General features: G+C 29.8%; 1 protein-coding gene across 7 annotated transcripts in view; it reads right to left on the bottom strand.

Annotated features, from left to right (window-relative positions):
* The window catches only part of LOC117175989 (mitogen-activated protein kinase-binding protein 1), a 261,034-nt gene that overhangs the window by 210,333 nt on the left and 27,745 nt on the right, over nucleotides 1-22,956 (bottom strand). For all 7 annotated transcript variants that reach the window (XM_033365905.1, XM_033365902.1, XM_033365904.1 and 4 more), the window contains exon 2: nucleotides 20,640-20,679. The gene's annotated coding sequence lies outside the window, so the exon portion shown is untranslated. The remainder of the gene's footprint in view (nucleotides 1-20,639; nucleotides 20,680-22,956) is intronic.

The following is a 22,956-nucleotide window of genomic DNA, read 5'->3' on the forward strand; positions in this document are numbered from 1 at the left end:
TCGATTTACGATTGGACCGTAAGACATAAAGAATTTGAAATCAATAAATATCAACGGTCGAAGAAAGGTTTGATTTGTTTCATCAAATCATTTTTACAATTTGGTCTGGTCCAGGTTTTTCGCTAATCAACTAAATACACATATAGTGAAGAATGATTTTTTATCCAAAACAAACAGTCAGAGGCTAATCGGCCTCCAAATAGTGGGCGACTGGCCCATGAATAGCAGCTGACCAGATTGTCCAGTGTCAAGATTGGAAACCAGACAATCTGGTCTGGGCCGGGCCAGCGCCAGAAGATTTTTCCACACGGGAAGCAACACAGGGCAAAAGATTTCATAAAAATTCGTTGACGGATACCGGGTTCCGAAGTATACATTTTATTTGAATCCACTATATATGCGCAGGAAAATTTAAACCTGAAGAGAATTTCGTATTTAAGAGATCTATTAATTTACAAATATCTTCATTTAAGATGGATTTGTATCTAACTTGGGAAAATTATTATAAATTCTTATAATTTTTTATATAAGGAAGTGTATGATTAACAACAGTTGCAGTTCAAGTTCATTAAACTTAAGAGATCATTAACTGGGTTAAATCAAAAATTCAAACTCGGGCATTGGGGAATTATCTGCACGATGCAATTCTGCAAAGGTCAATTAAAATTGCGCTAGTCGCTATATCGCGTGATGGGGATTTTGATTTTATTGGCCTTTAAGTTTATGGCTCAGGAAGGAAAAGATTACGCTTATCTTGCGATACCTCTAACTTCATCTAAAACTATTATTATGATCATTCAAGATTTATTTTTTAACTTTTTATCATTTTTCCTGCAAAACATTATTTTTATTATTTTATTATACCATTAAGCTATTTTCCTTTCACAAAACAGAGGTAAACGAATTTATATATCAGAAATTAAACAATAAAAAAGTAAGAATCAATAAGAATAAAAATGGAATAATATAGTAGATTAATACATTAAAAATGGAATAGTTTATAATTAATATTGTTCAATTTCAAGTTGAAAGTATATATGGATGAACGCTATTTCTGTAAAATAAAACGTTCAATAATTATGGTTAGTATCAGTATTATAGTTTAAGAGTAAAGGCAGCTTAGAAAATTCTAAAAACAACCCCCATCTGATTAAAACCGAGCTAACAACTTCTTAACTTCGGTGATTGAACGAGAACTCTTAAACAACTTCAGCTGTCCAAGCAGACAGGTGAAAAAGTTAAGAAATATAATTTGAAATTTGTTGCCTTCAAATGTTGCAGTGTTTCATTTCAAATCAGGCTAATTTGTATTGCATGAAACATAGATGATTGCGCCGACAGACTTTTGAACGACGACGACGATTTGACAAATTTTGATTCGGGGCTTGATTTACATCCATTTACTTCAAAAGTCACCGGATCAATCGGCGGCAAGAAATCCGTTACCATGTAAATATACCTAAGATTACGTTGGCGCGCCGATACGCCGCCGCGCCGACAGCGATGAATTCGAATAAGCGGCGGCGTGGTTTTGAAGCAAGTTAGGCGGCGCAACCGTCTAATATGAAACATACTTTTTTTTTTCTTTAAGATTAAATATATGGCCTTGAACGCACAGAGTTTGTGATTGTTCGATTTGATTTCAATGTAAAATACTTTTTATTACTATTAGGACTTAGTACCTGAATTATTTATATTTTTAAGCCTGCAATTAAAAACGCGTTAACTTATATGCTACAATTTACATTCTACCTTAGGATATAGATCGATTTTTCATTTAAGTTTAATTGGAAAGAAAAATGCATTTGGTTTGGACATAATGGACATCCAATCTTTGACACCCAGTACGAGTATATGTTTGAATAATTAGTAGTCTATCACATATAATAAAAATGATTACAATATACATACTTAAAAATGTATCATTTTTAAATTTGCCTGCAGTGCGTAAAATATTGTAAATTTTCCTTAATATGCTTTCTTGTTAAATAATTCATATTTTTAGTACAATTATGTTCCGTGCAGAAATTTTGATGTGGCGCCGGTCTGGCCCCGATCGGGAAAAATGTGGGCCCGATAGGGTAATCTGTCTAATCGCCAGACCGTAAATGAAACGCCCTACCCTACCGGGCCCAGATCTCGGCATCAAAAATGGGGACCCGATCTGGTTCAGATATGGCCCCTTTAATTTTTTATTTCTATAATTAGTAAAATTTCAAAAGTTTTTATATTAATATTTTTTCAACTCTATATTTTACAAAACTTCATTTTTTTAATATTTTACATTATATATCATTATACATTATATCACAAACAATGTTCAAATTTTAAATATTTTTGAATCTTCTTAATATTCTTTTGAATGATTTTTGGTCGACCAATGCACATGTGGCCGGTGGAGTGCGATTTGAAAAGTGAGTTTATGTTCAAGAAAATATAAGAGGCATTTATCTATAATGTTACTAATCCCGAAATTCATACATTTGGTATAAGGTGATCTCTATTTTCACAATATCAGCAAACAAAATATAAAATTCTAAAAAGCCGGAAAACATTGTTTTATTCACATAAATAGTAAATTCCCTCAAAATGACGACGCTTTCTCGAATACATTGCTGGAAATCTTCAGAAGCTAAAAATTATTTGTGATGTTGATTCTAGCGAATTAAAGCTTACCTTTGCTTTTATTGCGGATATAAGAAATCTCACCAACAATTATGTGATTGCGAACTCGAGATTTACTATTTGCTTTTGGCACTTTAAGTTCTATGAAAGAAAAACAATATCACGACGACAACAGAAAACTTGACATAATCTTGTCTAACCTAACCCGACCCGACCTGGTTCTGACGCGAGCCACATCATCTGCCTCCTTGGGGCCACATGTGGAAAATCCGATCGGGCCCAGATCGGAACCCGGAAATATGTTGGGCAATTTCTGCACGTATATACATTTAACTCAAAATTTCGTTAAGCTTTCCTGATATAACGGAAGATTCGGGGATTGTCTCGCAATGGCCTTTCCATTAAATCAGTCATTGGAAACGTAAATAATCTATTTTGAACTTATGGGGACCCATTGCTGACGCTGCCACACAATGGCACACGGCTGACACACACTGACACACGGCTGTGCAACTACGTGGGCAGGCAGTTCTTGGAATCATTGCATCAGTCGCCAGTATACAGGCGTTCTTGTGCACATCTTTCCAAAATATTGTAATCAGTTTTTAATAGATAATGAATTAGTCACACAGCAACAAAAATGTTCAAAATTACACAAAAATTAATTTCATTTTCATATAAAACAAAATTTTTACCAAAATCCGGAGCATTTTGATCGGTCGGGATAAATGATCGATTTTTGAGATGATAACACGGAGAAAAGTGAAAGGCCTATTTGGCCATTTAAATTTGCAGATAGACAATATTGCAGGGTCGACTATAGGGCAGCTCTTGAATATGGCTAAAACGACTATCTCCAGAAGGTAAAAACAAAAGGTCCAAATTGAGAATCTCAGAGAGTCGACTCGATTGTCTCGAACCGTCGTCTCGGTCATCTTGAGCTGGCTAACCCGATCATTGTGAAGGGTTGGTTTGGAAATCTCGAATGGTCGATCTGATTTTCTCGGACATTCGACTGGATCGTATTTAAAACAGGTACTTACAGAATAAGGTATTTTAAATTAATCCTCAATAGATGCGCTCACTTAACACGGGAATAGTGGGTAAACACTTTTTTTTTTAACGGATAGCACTTTGGCACCACGCGGTCTACGAGTCCGTTATGCTAATTGGAGCCAATTAGGGAAACCCTTTAAATTTTCACGCGCATCATTGACGCGCAAAAATCAAGCAATTGACCATACGGGATGGCTTATCTGCTCCTTCATGGACGTTCAAAATTAGTGAAAACAATATGTGCGTATTGACAATCCCGAAAAGGATACCTTAGTAATTAGTTATCCCTGATAGTGAGTCTGATGTTCTTATGAAATTCAGGCTGGCGATCAAATAAGAGTCTTTTTAATCATGTCGAAAACAATTTAGAAGGGCCGTTCGACAATGTAGAAAGACTGCGTGGCTCTCTAAATTTTGACCATCTAAGTTTGACCATCCATTTTTCTCCGTGAATTTTTGATTTGGGATCATGTATCAACTCAATCTAAAATGACCGACCGTTCCTAAAGTACTTTAACTCACATGGTGGATTTTTATTATTTCTGACCGTGTTGTGCACTTCAAAACTTAAAAAATAACGAATAATGTTAATTTTTATCTTGTGCGTGTTAAGATAAAACAGTTAGGTTATGTCATTATAACATCCGCGCCAAAAATTGGTGCCCATTTAGTTTCGTTTGACAAATGACGTTGAAAGTATGATTCGGTTGGATCGATCATTATCATTTCGAGAGTGAAATGATCGCTGGCGCAAAATGCTCAGCTACAAAACTGATACTTTTTTACGCTCATGATATAATTATATAATGATATAATTAAAATGTATAAGTACATAAAAGTTCCTTAGTCTTTTTTGTCTATTTTCATAAACTTTCAGCTCCATATATAATATCGTGTGGAATTGGTATGGACAAAAAAAATGTCGGAAAGGTAGAAATCGGATAAGTGTCACATGACCTTAAGAGCGAATAACATAAGAATCGTGAATACATATGTCAGGTGCTAATATCTTCATTGTCAAAATGAGTATACAGAAAAGTATCCATAGTGCAGGTATTTGTATCTAATATATGCCCTTAGCAAGAATTTGTTAATACGTACAATCGTGCATATAATTTATTGGTATATACATAATTAATCACACAGAAAAAATTTTTTGAGGCGAACGAGTGAATCGAGAATATATTAAACTCAAAGAAAGTGTCTGATTAGATTAGGTAAAACGTTTAGTTAGAAGAGTTAAACATTTAGTTAATTTTTTTATCTTCAGATTAGAAAAAAAATTAGTTGTTATAGAAATAAATTAACTTACAGTAGCCAATATTTCGTCTGGTATCGCGAAAATGAATTTCCCTGAAATCCGTATAATGCATTTGGTGGTCAAGTTTGTTGTTTTTATCACGTTTCTTGATATTTCAATATAGTTATCGCCTACAATCGAAGCAAATGTAAATTATTATTACCGCATCATAAACCCCATTTAATATTACCATTCGCGCACATTTTAAGTGGTAAAAAGCGTTTAATTGTCCAAAGTAAATCTGAACTGTCACTGCTCCCGATTAGACCATCCCCATTTTATTTCGCTGCTCCCATAATGCACCAGCGCTCTTCCGATAATTGCTTCAGACACCTATTCTTAATATCCCTATTATATTTATACTTATTAGGGGTTTGACTATACGATATCCCTGGTATATATAATCGAATCAAATTTCGAGGTCGATAATACTAATCAACGCTTCTCATTTACAACCACATTTCCATCCGTACCACTGCAATCGCAATACAGGGTATCTGCTTGTTATTTATGATCGAATTCTTATTTCAATTTAAGCCTCTCTGCTTGTTATTTATGATCGTATTTTTATTTCAAGTTCGGAAAGAACATTTTAAAGCCTTCAAAGCATTTGAACGAGCTATCTGGACCATTAAATATATCTACCTGAGTGCATGCGGAGGATTTCTCAGAGCTTCTCAGAGCCCTGAGAATCTTTAGCATATACTGTGAGATTTCTATCGGTAAGGTTAGTATATTTTTTATTACAAGTTAATGTTTAAGCTATTATTTGTTATTAATATAAAAATTAACATTAAGTAATATTTCTATGAAGCATGGAGTTTGTTATTAAAGTCCATTGCTGGTGGAAAATGCGATAACAACTTTCGAAATTTTGAGGTTAGGAATTAATTTTAGAATACGAAAGCGAACTGCTGGTCGCAGAATTAGATAATTTTGGCCACTTTAATGTAAATTTTCCGTAAATATCTACAAAAGTCTATCATATGTTATTTTTTGCTATGAAAGGTTACGAAAATGCACTACAAAAACTTTAAGAAAGTTAAGCTTTTACTGAATTTTTTCTTACAAATTACACAAAGATTTCATTCAAATTTATAAAATGTTTGGTGAAAAAACAGAAACTATTTTAATCAGGATTAAAATAAAAAATAGCTTTTTATGTTTTTATCTTACGTCTTTTTGATAAATTTGTTTACTACGAGCAGTTCGCTCTTGAATTGCAAAATGTAATATCAACCTCAAAATCTCAATAAGTTGCTACCGCAGTTTTTATCAGCAATGAAATTTTATAACAAACTCGATGCATCACAGGAATAATACTTGATGTTTATATTGAATGCAAATAATAACTAAAACATTAACTTATAACTAAAAGTACACCGATGTTACACTAACTTTACTCAATATCAGAAAAGTACCATTAAACTCCTTGCACTTCAACTTTACAACAAAACAGCTGTATAAAATGCATAGGCTTCCAATGTTTTATGTGCTTCTAAACAATATATGGTTTAAGAAATGTGGGATTGAATGAATTATGTTCAGGTTTATGGATGTATCGGGTCCTCATATTTATATTTCTAACAAAAAACAAAAATTTTCAACAAAATACGGGACTTTTCAAACAAATAATTCCATTTTTAACTAAAAAAATCAAGTTTCAATAAAAATATCAAATTTTAAACAAAAATAGAATAATTCAGTTTTTAGTATATAAAACTTAATATTCAATAAAAAAAACGAAATTTTCTACAGGTTATTTAAAATTTTAACCAAAACAGGCGAATTTGACAGCAAATAGTAAAAGTTTTAACAAAAAAGATGAAATTTCAATCACAAAGATTAATTTTTAATAATATAGAATTCACTTAAATTCAGGCAGGTTCTACACATTATATAGCAGAATCTTTCAGCGATTAACATTTTTTTAAAGTAAATTATGCAAGACGTTTCTTCTGATATCAGACAAAAAAATGGGATTTGGAAATCTATGTTAAGAATAATAAAAAAACGGATTAATTCTTTAACCATAAAATAATTTTTAACTAAAAAGATGAAGTTTCAATTAAAAATATCAAATTTTAAACAAAAATAGAATAATGCAATTTTTAGTTTATAAAAGTTAATATTCAATCCAAAAAATGAAATTTTCTAAAGGTTATTAAAAATTTTAATTAAAACAGATGAACTTGACACCAAATAGTAAAAGTTTTGACAAAAAAGATGAATTTTTAATCACAACGATTAATTTTTAATTAAACAAAATTTTTTTAAACAAGTAATATAATTATCAACTAAATTAATTTTCAATACAAGAACAATATTATAAAAAGAATTTCGAATAAAATAGAATTTACTTATAACCAGGCAGGTTCTACACATTATTTAGCAAATTCTCTTAGCAATTAAAATTCTTTTATAGTAAATTACGCAAGAAGTTTTTTTCCGATCTGAGACAAAAAAAGTCGAATTTGGACATCTATGCTAAGAGTAATAAAAAACAGATTAATTTTTTACCTATAACATTAATTATTTACAAAAAAAAGATTATTTTTTAACCAACAATGATATAATTAAAATTTTCCTTAGACATTAAATTTTAAAAAATTAAAAAAATAGTTCAATCCTAAATAAACATGATTAGATTTTAACAAAGAAAAATAATTTTCTACCAGAAAAACGAATTTTCAAATGAAAAAATTAATTTTTAATTAAAAATATAATTTTTCACCCTGAAATTGTCCAGTTCAATTTTTAATCAATTTTTAACGAAATAGTTAAACCCTTATCAAAAAGATCAGTTTTCAAACAAATAGTGGAGTTTTCAACAACAAAGATAAATTTTTAATTAAAAATATAATGATATAAAACCAAAAATAGGATAATTCCTTTTTAGTTAAAAGAATTAATATTTAACAACAAACAATTAAATTTTGAACAAATTAATTGAAATTTTACTAAAATAGATGCATTTGATTATACATTCTTAGTTGATCTTTCAAGCAAACAGGTGTATTTTCAACCAAGAAGATTAATTTTATATAAAAAAGACGATATTTGAAACAAATAATTGAATTTTCAACCCAAAAATGTCCATTTTTAATTCTAAATTTCAGTATTCCACCAAAAGCGGGATAGTTAAATTTTCAGTTAGAGAATTTAATTTTTACAAAAGAAAAAAAACGGAATGGGCAACTTAATAGTTTTGTTCCCAATCACAAAGATGAATTTTCAAACGAGAGGGCTAACTTCCTACCGAAATAATGAATTTTCAGCTAAATATGTGCATTTTCAAACCAAAGGGTTGAATTTTCAACTACAAAAGATCATTTTTTAACTTTAAATATAAATTCTCTACCAAAAATGATATAATCCAATTTTATCTTACATAAATTAATTTTGGACTAACTTTAAAGGAACTTTCAACAAAATAGTTGAATTCTCAATTAAAAAGATGAATTTTCAAGGATGCAGTTTTATATTTCTAACAAAAAACACAATTTTTCAACAAAATGCATAAATTTTCAAACAAATAATTCCACTTTTAACTAAAAAAGATCAAGGTTCAATAAAAACTATCAAATTTTAAACAAAAATAGAATAATGCAGTTTTTAGTTTGTAAAAGTTAATATTCAATCAAAAAAATGAAATTTTCTACAGCTTATTTCAAATTTTTACTAAAACAGATGAATTTGACACCAAACAGTAGACACCATGGTGGCCTATAACAGAGAATTTTATTAAATCTATGAAAAGTACACAATATATTGTAAGTACGCAGTTTTACAATTGGAAGCAGTATTTTTTTATATATATTTTAGTTGTGAACTAATAAAAAATGAAAATCACTTATTTTTAAATTTAAATTTTGTTTAATTTTATTAAGAACTATTGATAATTTTTGCAGTAATCTTAAAACATTATTTTATTTTAAAGAAGTGCAATTGATGAGAAAACAATACCAATGTAATCGAAAAAGTTTTGTCATCAATTTTTTATTGAATGAAACCATTTTCAATCGAAAAAGTTGTTTAGAAATGATTTTTTCAGTGATGTATTTGTAATTATATTAAATTTTTTATTATTTTATTCCTTTTTTGTTATTTTTCAGATGATCTGTTTGTACAAAATTTATTATTATAAATTGTAAGAAACCTTATACAGATGTAAATTGTTTTGAACTAAATTAATTTTCAATCCAAGAACAATATTATACAAAGTATTTAGAATAAGATAGAATTCACTTAAAATCAAGCAGATTCCATAAATTATTTAGCAGAATCTCTCAGCGATAAAAATTATTTTATAGTCAATTATGCAAGACGTTTTTTCCCATATAAAACAATAAAAAGTCGAATTTGGACATATATGTTAAAAATAATATAAAACAGATTAATTTTTTACCCATAAAATTAATTCTCTACAAAAGACGATTAGTTTTTAACCAACAATGGTATAATGAAAATTTTCCTTAGACATTAATACATAGTTGAAGTTTCAAACAAACAGATGAATTTTCAACCAAGAATATTAATTTTATATAAAAAAAGACGATGTTTGAAACCAATAATTGATTATTTAACACAAAAATATCAATTTGTAATTCAAAATTTCAATTTTTTACCGAAAGTGGGAGAGTTAAATTTTTAGTTAAAGAATTTAATTTTTAACAAAAAAAAAAGGAATGTGAAACTTAATAGTTTTGTTTCTAATCACAAAGATGAATTTTCAAACGAGTAGACTAATTTCCTACCGGAATAACGAATTTTCATCGAAATATGTTCGTTTTCAAACCAAAGGGTTGAATTTTCAACTAAAAAAGATTAATTTTTAATTTCAAATATCAATTTTCTACCAAAAATGATATAATCCAATTTTATTTTACGTAAATTAATTTTTGACTAACTATGAAGGAATTTTCAAAAAAATTATAATTGAACCCTCATTGAAGAAGATGAATTTTCAACCGCGAAGATTAATTTCCCTGTTTAAAAAGACGGTATAAAAAAAATTATATTTTTAACAAAAAAGATCCATTTTTTTTTAAATATCATTTTTCTATCAAAAATGGTATAATCGACTTTTCTCTTAAAGAAATTAGTTTTTCACCAAAAAACGAATTTTTCATGTAATAATAGAGTCCTCGAAACAAAGATGAAATTTCAATTATGAAGTTTATTTTTCTACCAAAAATAACGAATGTTCAACAAAATTTCGAATTTCTAAATACTGCATCAAAACAGATAAATTTATTTCCAAATAGTTCAATCTTTGACGAAATAAGGTCGATTTTAAACCAAAAGGATTAATTTTTTACCAAAACATAAAAATTAAACAAATTTAATCATTAAATACAAAAGATCAATTTTCAACCAAAAATAGTAGAATCGAAATTTCCTTTGAAGAAATTTGTTTTTGACAAACTGAAAAGGTTTTTTTTTAAATAACTCAATCCTTAATAAAAAATATTAATCTTCAACCAATAATATTACGTTTCTACAAAATCTAGAAAGTTTCAAACAAATTTATGATTTTTATCTAAAAAAATATCATTTTTAACCAAAAGTAATATAAGTAGAATTTATCATTATAAAAATTAGTAATAAAAAAGAAATTTGGTTCGTTTTGAACCGAAACAGATGAAGCCTCAATTATGAACTTAATATTCAACGAAAAATTAAATAGTTCAGTTTTTAGTTAAAAAAATAATGCTCAACTTAAAGAAGTGCAATTAAAAATAAAGCTGAGTTCTCTACCAAAATAGATTGCAATTAAAAATATCAATACGTTTTTAATCAAAAATGGAAAGTTGAATTTTCACTTCAATAAATTAATGTTGAAAAAAAAGAATTGTCAGAAAAATGGTTGAATCCTAAATCAGCAAGAAGAATTTTCAAACATGAAGATTAATTTTATACTAAAAAAGACGAATTTTTATCAAAATCCATAAATTTTTAAACAATTAGTTAGATTTTTAAGTAAAAAGATTAAACTTTAATTTAAAAAATTACTTTTTCACCAAAAATGTCATAGTTTAATTTTCTATTAAAAAAATTAATTTTCAAAAAAAAATTGTTATAAAAATTATTTCAAAGGAGATCGAATCCATTTACCATTAGGCAGATTCTGCAATTCAAGTCTTTGAATCGATCAGGAAGGAAATTTTATTGTTTTTAGATTAAATTTTAAGAAAACTATTTTTTCGTCATAAAAAAATTCTATGTTCAAAAGATTAATTTTTAACCAAGAAGATTAATGTTTTACAGAAAAGACAAATTTTGAATCAATTACTTGATTTTTAAACTATAAGGGAACAGTTTTTAAAAAAATTTTTGTTGAAAATGTTCAACAATTTAGATGCATTTCTTTTATGTCTTGACTAAAATTGTTTCCTGGCTAAAAACTCATCTCTTTGTGTAGAAACTTGATTTTCTTACTGAACATGAACACAATGAAAATGTATCCGTTTAAGTTGAAAATTCAACTGCTTTTCAAAACATGCCTTTTTGGGTGGAAAACTCAACAATTTTGTAGATATTTTTCTTTTTCCTTTGTTCGTTCTAAAGCTTTGCGCTCGATAATATATGCATATATACATCTACAACTGTAATTTGGTAGTTGTGAATTATCTTTTGTTAAAGCTCCTTTGTTGAGGACTCAGTTATTTTATTTAAAATTTGTATTTTTTGTTTGCATTCGACTACTTGGTTAAATTGCATTAAAAAAAAAGAATTCTCAATGAATACATAGTGGTGGATATCTTAAAACAAAAAGAAAAGATTTTCAACAAAATATTTAAATTTTTAACCAGAGTTAAATTTTCGAACTAGCATGTAAATTTTTAAGAAAGTAGTTGACTTTTTAACCTGCAAATATGAATTTTAGATAGAAAATGTAATATTTGATATTTCAACGAATGTAGATGCTGCCAAGAGATGCGTTGTAAAATTTTTTAACGAAAGAGATGAATTTTTAACTAAATTTATGAATTTTAAACAAATAAAGAATTGCCAGTTAGGAAATAAAAAAATTTATCCCACTTCTTAGACTTTTAGGTCAAAAGACTATTTTTCTGTAAAACAGTTATAACACCTTGACCCTCCATCTACCACCATCAACCAAATTTTTTACAACACCTTCACCCCACATGATAATTTTTCAAATAGTTATTTGTTGAAAGTGTTATTTTGAATACAATATTTCATGAATTTCAATGTAATTTGAAATATAATAATTATTATTTTAATTTTATACAAAATATTCATGTTTTTCATAAACTTTAATGTGATAAGTCCAGGGGAAAGTGGGAGACTTAACAAAGCCCGATAATCGAAAATTGGCAAAAATTTGCCTTACAAAGTAGTGTAATGATTTGGTATAAATCGGAATAATAAAACAGTTATTACTAAAAGTTTTATGACATTGAATGCATGAACTAATTTTGGGGAGACTTAACAAAGATTTTCAGGGAAGAGTTTACCAAGTGGCAACAAGCTTATTACATGTGTTTTTCAACATATAAGATCATTGTTTATTATTACAATGCGCGTTCAAAAATTACACTAAATTGATTTATCAAAATTGTGGTGTAAAAATGCAAAGTTCATTATTTAAAGAATATGATTATCATCAACGTAAGCTACAAAATCATAGTAAATGCTATTCATCAATATTAGATGTAAATTAATCTTTAATAAAAAAAAGTTCATTTGGAATTAAATAGTTTATTTTCTACCTAAAAATAAAGAATTTGTTGAAATCCTATTATAAAAGATTAATTATAGTTTCAGATACAGAACTCGTCCCTTGATGTCTTGTATTATTTCATACTAATATTTTGTAACATTCATTAAATATGTATAACATAGAAAAGATAGGCTTTTCATTTATTTTTGTTTATAAAAGGATAAATAGGCGCGCGCAAGACTACTAGTAAGGAATAATATCGCTGTCACAGCTCAATTTTTTTTACCGTGCACCTTCACGAGATGTGATACCCCGCGGACCCCCTATAATTTATTAATACATTTATTTTTTCCATATCCACAACAAACATATCAAAACTTTTCTATTATTTTCTCTACTTATAGAATTAGTTAAAGTTGTCAAAAAAACTTTTTTTTTTCTATTCTGATTCCCTATTTTGCAACATGACGTTTACATATATCTAACAAAAGTTTGTCAAAAAACTGACTTTCACCCGAATCAAAATAAAAATGTCCCAGTAACAGAATATTATAATAGCTCTGCAACTTCGTATATGAGTATACATTGTATACATATGTGCACCGTGAGCACTGTACCGAAGAGCAAGTCGTAATACTCGGCGTCGTAAAATGTACTTCACTTTAAACGTCGGCGTGTAACGTTTAGAGGGCAAGTGTGGAAGAAATATACACGGCAGCCCCTAGAAAAAACTTGAGATGTAAGACAGGTAAAAGCACAAGTTCTAACATATATAGATTCAAGATGGGAGCAGTGTCTTTTATTTCCTTGCAAAAAAATTAGAAATTTATGTGCAGGAAAGAAATACATCTTAGAGTGTAATTAAAGGAGTCCAGGAGTAAAAACAATGCTGCCGACTTGTCTTTCGTTCTTTTCTAGTAAATAAATCAAATACATATATGATAAATGTACATGTGAAGGCGACTTTTATACAATTCACAGATGACATTCTTCTTGGTAAACTGACTCCTACATATGATTTATGTATATATTGAAATTGAAAATATTTTGACTTTTTGAAAACAATTAACATTTTCTCCACTTCCCTTTACCTAAAAATTTATGCCCTTGAAAATTAGGACAAGTTGAATAATCTTTCTAGTGTAATTTTAGGAGTGAAGAAAATGTTAATTGGTATTCAGGTGTATCTTTTTTTTCTTCTTATCTAGATGTAATAAAGCATGAAAGCGGTCTCTATGTATTGCTCATCTTTTTAGTGAAATATCTCCTTGGAAAGTGTTTGCCAAGCAAAGACTGAACGGACAAGGAAGGCTGGGAAGTGTTGACGTTTCTGCCCTGCACCAGCATCGGCAAAGTTTACCCTTTTAGATAACTAGACGAGTCCACCGCCCTGAGTCAGGTGGATTGCCTCTTTAAGAGCTTCTCACAATTTCCAACATTTTCAAGATCCAAACGGGTGATGTGATTAGAAGTACCAGAGATACACACGTCTTGTTTTGCGAAATGTGCTACTCGAGTCGTGCATTAAGCTTTCCTAGGATCTGACACGTTAATCCACTTCCTGTGTGATATTTACAGTAGAGAGAAGGCTTCACGTGGGATTCAGTGAAACAAACAGTTTAAGTAGAAGCTAATAAACTATTTAAAAAATAAGATTTTGAATGATGAATTTTACTTGAATGACTTGAAACTGAATTTTTTTAAATAGAGAGCCTTGAATAGTTAAAAGTATCCCACAGCAAATGTACATGAAATGGCTTTCGGTCGATTTTGATTAAACTTCGTAAAATTGTAGTGCTCAATGTCTCGATCAAAAGTGTTATGGGGCACAAAGTCCGAAAATGGACAGTTTTCGAGTTATAGATGGTTAAACATCCAATCCTTTTAAGAAACATTACCAAATATCTCGAAAACTGCAGCTCTGCGAAAAAAATGTTCCCTATGAAGGGTATTGGGCTCTAACGGGGAAATGCAAAGAAAGTTATGGCCTTAAGACACAGGTCATTTTTCAAGATCATTCAATGTGAACTTGTCATTTATTGCTAATATCCAGTCAATAAAGACAGGGTATGAAGATGAAATCAATATAAAACCCATAAAGGCAAGAAATGAGAATGACTTAGTCAACAGCCAGCCAATGGAGGCAAGTCATACGTGCGATTTAGTCATTATCTAGCGAATGAAGGCAAGACATGAGCGAGATTTAGTCATTATCTAGCCAATGAAGGCAAGATTTGTACAGGATGTTGTCAATATCTAGCCAATGAAGGCATGAAATGAACTTGACTTAGACAATACCCGGCCAATGAAGGCAAGACATGACCGAGATTTAGTCATTATCTAGCCAATGAAGGCAAGAGATGACCAGGATGTCGTCGATTCTAGCCAATGAAGGCAACTTCTGGTAACTGAATATCTCTTCCTGGTAATTGACTTCCTGCGTCATTTATGGTCTGAATCAGTCTTTGTGATGGAAAGCGAATTCTTGCCTTCATTGGCTAGATAATGACTAAATCGCACTCATGACTTGCCTTCATTGGCCGGATATTGCCTAAATCAAACTCATTTTATGCCTTCATTGGCTAGATATTGACAAAATCCTAGACAAATCTTGCCTTCATTGGCTAAATAATGACTAAATCTCGCTCACCTCTGGCCTTCATTGGCTAGATAATGACTAAATCGCACTCATGACATGCCTCCATTGGCTGGCTGTTGACTAAGTCATTTTCATTTCTTGCCTTTATGGGTTCTATATTGATTTCTTCTTCGTATCTTGTTTTTATTGGCTAAATATTAGCAATAAATGACAAGTTCACATTGAATGACCTTGAAAAATGACCTGTGTCTTAAGACCATGACTTTTTTTGCATTTCCCCGTTAGAGCCCAATAACTTTCATAGGGAACATTTTTTCCGCAGAGCTGCAGTTTTCGAGATATTTGTTAATGTTTCTTAAAAGGGTTGGACGTTTAACCCTCTATAACTTGAAAACTGTCCATTTGCGGACTTGTGCCCCATAACACTTTTGATCGAGACATTGAGAACTACAATTTTACGAAGTTTAATCAAAATCGACCGAAGCTATTTCATGTACATTTGCTGTGGGATCCTTTCAGACGACTAAATTTAAAGTTGGAAGATCACAATTTTAGTTGTTCTATTTTTAACTTATTTAATTTGCAAATAAAATTGTTCAATTTTGATACATAACTAACAATTGTACAATTATTAATTTTCGAAAATTCGCGTAAGTTTTTAACGTATGTTTTTTTTCACGTTTTAAATTTAGAAGTTTAAAAAATATTCCAACTGGATTTAAAACTTAAAAAGATTTCAAAGAATTTAGAACAAAACATAAATTTGTGAAGATTAAAATAGAATTTTGTTATGCCATTCAAGGATTTTAAAATGGTTTGAGATAATAATTACAATTTATCGAAATTCCTGTGAAAATTGAAAATGTTTCATTTTGAAAAAATTAATTTCAATAGAATATTTGGAACGATTACAAAAAAAGAAGAAAATGTTGATGAATAAATAAAAATAAACTGATTATTAATTTAGAAACATTCAAATGACTTTAAGAGATATATAAAGGTTTTGAGACGACTGAAAAATAATCTAAAACCTGAAAGGATTTAAATTTTATTTTTAGATTTTTGAAGATTTTAAACCAAAAGTTTAGAAGGTTTTTGAGCGTTTTAAAAGGATTCAAAAAGGATAACAACAATTATTGAGATTTTTGAGAAAAATTGAAATTGATTTGTTATTTAAATAATTAATTTCAAGAGAATTTTTTTAACAATTTGAAAGGATTTTCAAGATCACCAAAAAAGAATCTGTAAGATTTAAAGGCAATTAAAAAAAATATTTTTAGATAATTTTAGAAAAATGATGAATAATTTTCATAAATATTTAGAAATTTTGTACAAATTTAAGAACTAAGTTGTAAATTGAACTTATTTCAAAACGCTTCAAGCAAAATGTAGAGTTTACAACATTTTTAAGCGTTTTAAGATTTTTTACAGGTTCAAAGATAATATAGCAATTTTCTTAAGGTATCTGGGAAAATTTTAAATCATTTTTTAATTTTTAAAAAGTTTTAGAAGAATATTTCAAAAGAAACACAAGTTTTAATATATGAATAACAATTTAACAATTGTTCATTTATTACGACTTAAAATAAAATTCATTTATATTCTAATATTAAGAATCTTTCGTTGAAAAAATTATAATCGATCAATTTTTATTGTTTCCGAATTGAATATGACATCTAAGATTTAAAAAATTTAGAATCTTAGAACTGTACAACTTTTAAAAGTTTAAATTTTTTAATTTCGCAACTTAACGGCATTTAATTAAAAAAATGTCACTTGAAATGTGTCAGAAGCTTCCATTTTGTAAGCGTAAATTATTGAGAATTTTAATAAAAAAATTTAAACGTTAATTTTGAAAGTTAAAAATTCAAAATTGTTCCTCTTTGAGTTTCTTCATTTGAATCTCAGCTTTCCTAACTTCAAGTGAAAACATTTTTAGATTAAGAGTTCGAATGTTCGAATCACAATGAGCGTCAAAAATTGTTGTGAACCGAAAAACGCCTGGAAATGACCGGGAATTTTCTCCCTGAAATAAAATCACCACCTTGCTATTCGTGTAAAAATGAAGGCGAATTTTTTATATGTACAGTTTTTCCTAGTCAACAATAATTCGCGCACTTTCTTCTGCGCACATGAACTGTAGAGGGCCGTGCAACGCGATGAAGCAAAAGGTCGCTAAAAAAACAGGGGTTACACTAGTGTGGGATTTATAATAAGGATTTCCAGATTAGTGTAAAGATTTCTGTTTATTCAGATAACATAAACGATTAGAAAATAATAAGATGAGAAACAGAATAAATGAGTGAACACGTCTTAATCGTCTTAGTATCGTCGCAACACTGGTCTCCCAGCAAGATCATGATACGCCAAAAGCCAGGATGTTTATACTACATGTATCGCATTGTGGTCGACGTGATGTTATGAATTCTTGCACATACACTCTCTAAAAATCTACGGCACGTTATAGACTCTACTTTGAAGTCGGGCTTAAGCTAAACATTGATAATTTTGATACTACACTAGCTTAACGTTCAGCTGGCGGAACCCCATGGGAAATAAATGTTAAATCGAGTTACGTCCTATCACATAATTAAGGGCTTATTTAATGTTCATTTAATGTGATATTGCCAAATTTAATGCTCCACTGTTTTTATTTTAAACCGGGGGTTAGGCTAGCTTAACGTTAAGCTGACGGAACCCTATGTGAAATAAAAGTTGAATCGAGTCTTATGCTATCACATAATTAAAGGCTCATTTAATGCTCTCCAAAACCATCAAAAATTATTTTCAAAAAGCCACCCCTAACACAAAAAACCCACCCTTAATATAAATTATACAGAAATTGTAAATCTGACCATACTATAATTAAGGGCACATTTAATGCTCATTTAATGCCCCATTGCCAAATTTGATGCTCCACTATTTTTTTTAAGCGGGGGATACACTAGTTTAACGTTAAGCTGACGGAACCTCATGGGATATAAACGTGGAATTAAGTTCTGTCCTATCACATAATTAAAGGCTCATTTAATGCTCTCTAAAACCACGAAAAATTATTTTCCAAAAGCCACCCCTAATACTGAAAGCCCACCCTTAATATAAATTATGCACAAATTGTAAATCTGATCATACTATAATTAAGGGCTCATTTAATGTTCATTTCATGCCCCATTGCCAAATTTAATGCTCCACTATTTAAAGAAAACCGGGGGTTACGCTAGCTTAACGTTAAGCTGACAGAACCCCATGTGAAATAAACGTTTAATTGAGTTCTATTGTATCAGATAATTGAAGGCTCATTTAATGCTCTCCAAAACCACTAAAAATTATTTTCCAAAAGCCACGCCTAATACTGAAAAACCACCCTTAATATAAATTATGCACAAATTGTAAATCTGACCATACTATAATTAAGGGCTCATTTAATGTCCCATAGCCAAATTTAATGCTTCAATATTTGTTTCAAAACAGGGGTTACGTCAGCTTACCGTTAAGCCAGCGTAACACCTGGTTTTTAATAATAAGTGAGTCCTTAATTATTCTCTACATTCTAACCAGTAAGAGACGTAGACATAATTAAAATCTGTAAGGATGTTCGCTGAAAATGATTAAAATCTCAATAATTGAAATTTAGACAGTATGCGGTATTAAAAAAGTTAAGAGTCAATACTTGCCATATTTTCGCGTATCGCCTTAGCGTTCAGCCAGCATAATCCCTCTTTTTTTCAAAAGTAGAGGATTATAATTGTTTAAAAGGCATAAAATTAGCCTTTAATGGGCCCTTAAATAGGATATGGACAGATTTACCATTTATAAATAATATAAATAATTAGTGGTTTTGGAGAGCATTAAATGAACCGTTCATTATTTGATAGGACAGAACTCGATTGAACGTTTCTTTCAAATAGGGTTCCGCCAGCTTAACGTCAAGCTAGCGTAACCCCCGATTAAAAAAAAATAGTAGAGCATTAAATTTGGAAAAATTGGGCATTAAATAAGCATTAAATGAGCCCTTAATTATAGTATGGAGCGATTTACAATTTGTGCATACTTTATATTGAGGGTGGTTTTTCAGTATTAGGGGTGGCTTTTGGAAAATAATTTTTGGTGTTTTTAGAGAGCATTCAATGAGCCTTTAATTATGTCATATGATAGTACTCGGTTCAATGTTTATTTCACATGAGGTTCCGTCAGCTTAACGTTAAGCTAGCGTAACCATCGGTTTAAAAAAAATAGTGGAGCATTAAATTTGGCTATCAGGCATTAAATGAGCATTAAATCAGCCCTTAATTTATATTAAGGGTAGTTTTTCAGTATTAGGGGTGGCTTTTGGCAAATAATTTTTGGTGATTTTGGAGAGAATTAAATGAGATTTTAATTATGTGATAGGATAGAACTCGATTCAACGTTTATTTCACATGGGGTTCCGGCAGCTTAACGTTAATCTAGCGTAACCTCCTGTTGAAAAAAATAGTCGAGCACTAAATTTGGCAATGGGGCATTAAATAAGCTCTTTATTATGTGATACGACAGAACTCAACTTAACATTTATTTCACATGGGGTTCCGCCAGAGAAATCTGAAGCCTGTTATGATTTTTGTCATATGATAAATTAGTTCAAGTCCGTGCTAAAAATGATCTAAGATCTTCTTGATAATAATGGTCAGCAAATGCTAAAAATGTTAATTAATATAAAAATGAAAAGGTTTAGCAAGTATTTTTATTTATGTTTAAATCTTCAAACAACAAAACTATTATTTTCCAATTGTACATAATTTTTCACCGTTTAAAAACCTTGTTCACAAAGGAAATGAACCATTTTGAATGGCAGGGTTTTGAAAAAATAAAATTTTGAAACGAAGAACTTTTAAAATTGATTAATTTAAATTTAAAAATCTTAGACATTTTTTAATTAATTGCTATCCTTTTTGTATATCTTAGTCTTCTTCACCTCCAATAAATTCTGCATTCTCATTTGAAATGATTTCAACCAGTAATTTATGGAAATAAATGTACATTTTATCACGTTATCACGTGGTAAGAGATTCGGAAAATTTTAATTTAATTCAATTTTCAAAAAAGGAGAATACAGGAAAGCGTACGTAAATGATATTTCAAGGATAGGTCACAACTCTAGTTCTGGTACTCTGGTTTACCTCCAGTAAATCCCTGTGGAAAACTTTTACGGCTGTGGGCTAGACAAATAAATTCTACAAGGTTTGCAGCCGCGTAACTGCATCTGAATAAAAACTTTCGGTTTACCAACCATTTAAGATCACTGTAGCGCCTCATATCTCATGTATTTAATTTTTTTGTGTTAGTGAAACAAAATACATTTAAGATTAATTTAAATAGCTTTTTTCACTCACCGTAAGAATCTTCTTCTGGAAATATTGCAGCCTGCGCAATCTGAAACAAGAAAAACAGAGCTTTATTAGACATAGAAAAATCTGCAATTAGATTATAAAGCTCTAAATTCTAAGAACTTAAATGAATAAATAATGTCGAGGGTATTTTTTGAAGGAAAAACTAGAAATAGAGTCACTTTTTTAAACGACCCTGTTACAATTTATGGGATCTTTTACCAATTTAAGGCACTAGGCAATAGTCAAAGATTCTTTTAGTAATAATCCAAGGTTGCGACGGAGGCTAAGTTTTGAAGGTGTTTGAATAATCATTAATCCACGTCAAAAGTAAACACGAGGAAAACGTTTCTATATAGCTTCACTATTGCCCTAAAAACTTTTAAATGAGCTCCTCAATAAAAAAAAACCTTTTGCATCTGCGTGTTACCATGAAGTCACTGGAAGTTTCGCCGAATAAAAAAGATGGATCTTATCCTATTAAAGGCAGGAAAGAAACGAGGGCTTCCAATTTAAGGTGTTCTTTGATCGACAAGGGCAGACTGAAAATGATAAATTTTAGCTTCGGTTCAACATTTTTTGAATGGAAGCTTATGAGTATTATAATTTTCCAAAGCAATAATATGCGCGTCTTCGCCGTTTTCAAGAAACTCGCCACATGACTTCTGGAATTTGGCGAAAAACAATAATTCCCATCTACCTGTAATTTTTATTTTATTATTTATTAAAATATTTATAAGTCTAATATACTTCAATGATTTCAAAAATTCTACTACTAATAATAATAATGATTGTAATGCCTTTTCACGGAAAAAGCTGAATCCTCTTAATTTCAGTATCTTTTCCACAAACAAATTTGTTTGGAAAAAATGTTAATAATTGTTTTCATTGATTACAAATTACATTTCAAATTGGAAGTGCAATTTTTCGTTCAAAACGATAATTCATATATATTTCTAAGTTTAAATATAATTATTAAGCATCATTGAAAAAATTATTAATTTGCAAAATTTAAAAAAATTAATAAATGAAATTATTTTTATAAATATCTTGACAAATTAACAAGTGAATCCAGTAGAAGAATTGGCCGATGAGAGTTGTTTTTGGCCAAACTCTATATAGCATGTAATGAATATCTCAAAATTAATTTTCTCGTACCAGGTGAATAAGTTATATATAGTTTACATATAGTGTTTTCTCCACTACATGTATATAAATTATATATAACTTTTTCCCCTGAAAAAACGGCGGAAAAGCGCACAGTTGGCGGTATCCCCTTGTTGGAATTTAAAACACTCTATCTATACAATATGAGTCTCTTCGTTTCTAACAGAAAAATTAGAGAAAATGAAATGCTGCAGTCTTTATGCTTCTTTAAGCTCACATAAAAGTGTATATAAAGTTTCACTAAAAGGCTACAGTGAATATTAAATAAAAATCAGGATCTAAATTTGAAGTAACTGTTGTATAAAACTGATTTTTTTTAAACTTAACAATATATTTATGACTCGAAGTAGAAATTAAATCAAGAGTATATGAAACGTTTATCGGATTTCCATTTGGATGCTGTAAATTATTATTTGACACAGTTGGATGTTTGACGCTGGAACAAGTGGCCGAATATGAATTGCTGACAGAAAATTCGATCTAGAATATCGGTGCTCTGTAAATCAAATCAACTCATAAATTTCACAAAGCAAGCTACAAAGGTAATCTCAGCAGTGCAACAAAAATGCGCGAAATTGCAATATGAGTCGACAATATATTAACCCTTGAGCAGTCTTTCTCGATAGAAATATAGAATTTTGAGCTAACAAAGTACATATGAAATAAATAAGATTATGAGTCATTCAAGTTTGATTAGTTAAGGGCATGTGATACTTACAATTTCCCCGGATTTTTTCCACAAAAATGAAAATTTTTACAAACTGAATTCGAAGATGCTATAAAATATCATAACGGACATCTCCAGATTCTTTTTTCAGTGATAATAACAAAAAAATTTATTGTACCATTAGTAATTATTTGTTTAAAAAAGACGACCAAATTGCTAAAGAGTAACAATAATACGTAAAAATGTATTTCTTTATTTTTTGGTCATGTTTGGGGCGCTGCGGGGCGGGTGACGGTGGTTTGGAAATAAAAGTTATTGATATGATTTTATTTCGTAGATACTCATCTCCAATCCCTGGAAAGCCTGACACGTTCACATGAAGTCCTAGAACATGAGTTCAATTTTTCGAAAATTCAATATTTCACCATGTTCATTAGATAGGATTTTTAAGTGCCCGGCGGCACGCGTTAATATTTCAATTTCGAAAAA

Source organism: Belonocnema kinseyi, chromosome 7 (genome assembly GCF_010883055.1).
Source record: "Belonocnema kinseyi isolate 2016_QV_RU_SX_M_011 chromosome 7, B_treatae_v1, whole genome shotgun sequence".
Lineage (NCBI taxonomy): Eukaryota > Metazoa > Arthropoda > Insecta > Hymenoptera > Cynipidae > Belonocnema > Belonocnema kinseyi.